This window comes from Pimephales promelas, chromosome 15, assembly GCF_988280905.1.
Source record: "Pimephales promelas chromosome 15, fPimPro1.hap1.1, whole genome shotgun sequence".
Taxonomy (NCBI): Eukaryota; Metazoa; Chordata; class Actinopteri; order Cypriniformes; family Leuciscidae; genus Pimephales; species Pimephales promelas.
In genome coordinates this window covers 12,704,312-12,709,631 of record NC_142783.1, presented here as the reverse complement: position 1 = coordinate 12,709,631, position 5,320 = coordinate 12,704,312, and the positions used below count along the sequence as shown (strand labels likewise).

The 5,320-nt window shown below is 38.5% G+C and overlaps 1 long non-coding RNA gene across 2 annotated transcripts; it reads left to right on the top strand.

Moving 5' to 3' along the window:
- Positions 1-2,002: 2,002 nt before the first annotated feature.
- On the top strand, positions 2,003-3,711 carry LOC148973488 (uncharacterized). 2 transcript variants are annotated; one of them, XR_016146659.1, is made up of 4 exons: positions 2,008-2,441; positions 3,023-3,091; positions 3,224-3,297; positions 3,379-3,711. It is a non-coding gene; the product is annotated as an uncharacterized LOC148973488 (long non-coding RNA). The 2 variants fall into 2 exon arrangements; XR_016146658.1 differs by having other exon boundaries at positions 2,003-3,091.
- The last annotated feature ends 1,609 nt before the right edge of the window (positions 3,712-5,320 follow it).

Sequence of the window (5,320 nt, the reverse complement as noted above, 5' to 3'; positions counted from 1 at the left end):
CTCCAATCTTGCCAAAACTCTGGATTCTGATAGAGGGCCATGAGACTTAGACCTGAGTGCAAAAATGGAGGCTCTAGCCCCTTCCAGAGCTGAGATATCGAAACTCAAAAATTCGGCCCGAAAAAAAAACGACAGTGGTACCCCTTACGTTTTTTTTTTGGGCGAAAAATTAAGTTTCTCCAATCTTCCCAAAACTCTGGATTCTGATAGAGGGCCATGAGACTTAGACCTGAGTGCAAAAATGGAGGCTCTAGCCCCTTCCAGAGCTGAGATATCGAAACTCAAAAATTCGGCCCGAAAAAAAAAACGACAGTGGTACCCCTTACGTTTTTTTTTTTTTGGGCGAAAAATTAAGTTTCTCCAATCTTCCCAAAACTCTGGATTCTGATAGAGGGCCATGAGACTTAGACCTGAGTGCAAAAATGGAGGCTCTAGCCCCTTCCAGAGCTGAGATATCGAAACTCAAAAATTCGGCCCGAAAAAAAAAAACGACAGTGGTACCCCTTACGTTTTTTTTTTCGGCGAAAAATTAAGTTTCTCCAATCTTCCCAAAACTCTGGATTCTGATAGAGGGCCATGAGACTTAGACCTGAGTGCAAAAATGGAGGCTCTAGCCCCTTCCAGAGCTGAGATATCGAAACTCAAAAATTCGGCCCGAAAAAAAAACGACAGTGGTACCCCTTACGTTTTTTGTTTTTTTTTGGGCGAAAAATTAAGTTTCTCCAATCTTGCCAAAACTCTGGATTCTGATAGAGGGCCATGAGACTTAGACCTGAGTGCAAAAATGGAGGCTCTAGCCCCTTCCAGAGCTGAGATATCGAAACTAAAAAAATTCGGCCCCAAAAAAAAACGACAGTGGTACCCCTTACGTTTTTTTTTTTTGGGCGAAAAATTAAGTTTCTCCAATCTTCCCAAAACTCTGGATTCTGATAGAGGGCCATGAGACTTAGACCTGAGTGCAAAAATGGAGGCTCTAGCCCCTTCCAGAGCTGAGATATCGAAACTCAAAAATTCGGCCCGAAAAAAAAACGACAGTGGTACCCCTTACGTTTTTTTTTTTTGGGCGAAAAATTAAGTTTCTCCAATCTTCCCAAAACTCTGGATTCTGATAGAGGGCCATGAGACTTAGACCTGAGTGCAAAAATGGAGGCTCTAGCCCCGTCCAGAGCTGAGATATCGAAACTCAAAAATTCGGCCCGAAAAAAAAACGACAGTGGTACCCCTTACGTTTTTTTTTTTTGGGCGAAAAATTAAGTTTCTCCAATCTTCCCAAAACTCTGGATTCTGATAGAGGGCCATGAGACTTAGACCTGAGTGCAAAAATGGAGGCTCTAGCCCCTTCCAGAGCTGAGATATCGAAACTCCAAAAATCGGCCCGAAAAAAAAAACGACAGTGGTACCCCTTACGTTTTTTTTTTTTTTTTGGGCGAAAAATTAAGTTTCTCCAATCTTCTCAAAACTCTGGATTCTGATAGAGGGCCATGAGACTTAAACCTGAGTGCAAAAGTGGAGGCTCTCTAGACCCTTCCAGAGCTGAGATATCGAAACTAAAAATTTCGACCCCGAAAAAAAAAACGACAGTGGTACCCCTTTCGTTTTTTTTTTCGGGGCGAAAAATGAAGTTTCTCCAATCTTCTCAAAACTCTGTATTCTGATAGAGGGCCATGAGATTTAAACCTGAGCGCAAAAATGGAGGCTCTAGCCCCTTCCAGAGCTGAGATATCGAAACTCAAAAATTCGGCCCGAAAAAAAAAAAACGACAGTGGTACCCCTTACGTTTTTTGTTTTTTTTTGGGCGAAAAATTAAGTTTCTCCAATCTTCCCAAAACTCTGGATTCTGATAGAGGGCCATGAGACTTAGACCTGAGTGCAAAAATGGAGGCTCTAGCCCCTTCCAGAGCTGAGATATCGAAACTAAAAAATTCGGCCCGAAAAAAAAACGACAGTGGTATCCCTTACGTTTTTTTTTTTTGGGCGAAAAATTAAGTTTCTCCAATCTTCCCAAAACTCTGGATTCTGATAGAGGGCCATGAGACTTAGGCTGCGTCCGAAACCGCATACTTCCCTACTATATAGTAGGGAAAAAGCAGTAGGCGAGCGAATAAGTATGTCCGAATCCTTAGTATCCATAAAGAGTAGGCGAGAATTACCAGAGTGACGTACTAATTATCGCGAGATTCGGGCATACGTATACTTATAGTACGTCCGAATATTCCTACTTTCGTACTATATAGTAGGGGAAAACAGTATTTGAAAGGAGTAGTATGTCCGAAACCTCAGTACTCATAAAAGAGTAGGCGAGAAGTTCCCGGATGATCTCCTGCTTTCGCCAAGATTTTTGAGTGTTCATCCGATGGATACTCTTCTATCCCAGGAGGCCACGGGAGAGCATTCGTCATTATCAACATCGCGGAGATCAGCGAAGCAGGGGAATTTCAAATGTGAGTAAACACGGTTCCTTGTGTTTAAATCGTATGTGTTAAACTACTATAGAGTAAACGTTTTAACTGTTGAAGGTCTAAAGGACTTAGACAGTATAGTATAGTTGTGATTTTGCTGTAAACACATGTTTTATTAGTTAGTTAAACAGGGGAGCTCCAGTAAGTAGGCTACACGTAAGTTTCTAAAATGGATTTACATAGCTAACCATATAACGTTACATCTTAAACACGCTTATTTAAAATGTCTATTTACATCTGAAATGAAAATATTGTTTAAGTATTGCAGATGAGCACATCCCAACATGAAAAATACATCTGAGTGATGTAACGTTATGTGTGCTATTATGAAGGATAATTCACTGTTGTCAACACTACTTACATTAGACAAATGTGCTGTAAATACGGTAAATAAACAAATCTATAAAGTAACTAAATATGTTATATTTAATTTGTCCCTTATTAGTGTTGATATATTAAGGAACATTTAAGTTGGATTAAAAGTGAGTTAACACATCAACCTCAGCATGTAAATTCAGTGTTGAGCTCATAATGTGAATCTTGTCTGTATGTTACAAGGACAGAAGAACACGCGTGTGTTTATCCGGTGGAGAGAGGCTCATGATGCTGAATGCTGTCATCAAAGGCTTTGAGTGAGTATACTACAGAAATGGATAACAAAATCTATTCAATCTTAAATTGTAGTTTATTTGAATTATTGTAAATTCAAGTAGAGAAATTACAACACTTTTCTGATTCTTGATTTCTGTGCATTTGCTGCATAGCTTTTGTGGTGGAGCAGGACCTGCAAGGAAAGATGATGGCAGCATTTGTTTTAGGGATTTTACTCAAATATAAAGTAAGGTTATTTTTAATAGATAAATCAAATGACATTGTGTTAAAATGACTGCTTTTGTATAATGTTTGTGCATTTTTGTAGGATCTGAAATGTCTGCAGACTGGTGTGAGCACTGAGGATGAGGAGCCCAGAGGTGCATCCTGGAAGTGGTGCCATGGATGAGTCCCTCCATCTCTCCACCTGCCTTTACGAGACCCTTGATCTCTCCACCTGCCCTAATTGCCTCAGATTGTGAAGCGCAGCACAACAACAAGCTCTGGGAAGAAGGCACAGTCCCCTCTGGTGAATTCATCAGAATAAAGCTGCAGAATGGGAACCGCTGTGTTGAGTCGGCATGATGTGGTGTTCAGCGGCTGTAAATACATGCTTGTAGTTTGAATAAAGCTTTGTTTCATGTGTTGTTGACTTGTATAATGCATTTGTTTATTGTGATGGTTACTTTTATTTGTTCTTTTACTCATTTATTCATTTTTATTATTGTTGTCAGTATATAAAATTTAATTATTTAATTAATGTATCCATTAATTCATCGATTGACTGATAATTGAGATGTTTCCCTGCATTTATGAATATAAATGTATTCATGCATAACTGTCATGTGAAAAAACAAATTACATTTTGCTTGTTATATTAAGTTATATTTTTAGTATATAAAAAAGTTATATAAGTATTGGTCAGCATTTAATATTATTATTTTGTTTAAGTTTTGGGGTGGGCTAACAATGCAATTCATTCTGAGGTAATATTAATTTTTAAGGAGTGATACTTACATTTTTCGAGTATAAAATCAACAGTTTTCTCCAAAAGAGATCTTCGAGCAGCTGCCCGTCTCCTTTGTGCAGACATTGCAAACGCAAAGGAAAACTGTTCTAGGTTGTGCTGTCAAGTCACTGATGTTATGAAGTGTCGCTCATAATTTAAACTTATAAACGTATTACATATAAGATCATGGAAAGTTACAACAACAGTCATAATGACAAAACAGAAAACATAAAGATCATTGGTTTGTGTACATCATAATAGGCTACAGGAAAAAGGAACAATAACAAGGCTAAATATCTTTAAATAGTTCTTCATAATACATGAAAAATGTTGTTGTTTTGTTGTTGTTGTTGTTGTTGTTATAGGTCTGAGGCATGAAACGAGGTAAATTCATCAAGAAAAGGAGGAAAACTTAAAGGAGAAACGCTTTGGGTATAAAATAAAGAAATTAACAACATTCAAGAGGTGACGATTTGGGGGTTTCTTAATAAAAAAAAAATATCAGCTGTTTCTTCAACAATACCACAACAAAATGAGAAAGTTTCATCAATGTCAAGATATTTATAGATAGAAGAATTAAACGTGTCGCTGTTCATTTCTTCGCGCTTGTGATATGATGATAACGCTCGTAGTAGGTCACATGATAACGTCAACATGGCAGATGTCCGGTTCTCATTCATACTCAACGAGATTTGGCTATAAAGTACCAACTCTTTTAGCGCTCGTTGAGTAAGTACTTATTGAAATTAAGTACCTACTCATTGAGTATGCGGTTTTGGACGCAGCCTTAGACCTGAGTGCAAAAATGGAAGCTCTAGCCCCTTCCAGAGCTGAGATATCGAAACTCAAAAATTCGGCCCGAAAAAAAAACGACAGTGGTACCCCTTACGTTTTTTTTTTTTTTGGGCGAAAAATTAAGTTTCTCCAATCTTCCCAAAACTCTGGATTCTGATAGAGGGCCATGAGATTTAAACCTGAGCGCAAAAATGGAGGCTCTAGCCCCTTCCAGAGCTGAGATATCGAAACTCAAAAATTCGGCCCGAAAAAAAAACGACAGTGGTACCCCTTACGTTTTTTTTTTTCGGCGAAAAATTAAGTTTCTCCAATCTTCCCAAAACTCTGGATTCTGATAGAGGGCCATGAGACTTAGACCTGAGTGCAAAAATGGAGGCTCTAGCCCCTTCCAGAGCTGAGATATCGAAACTCAAAAATTCGGCCCGAAAAAAAAACGACAGTGGTACCCCTTACGTTTTTTTTTTTT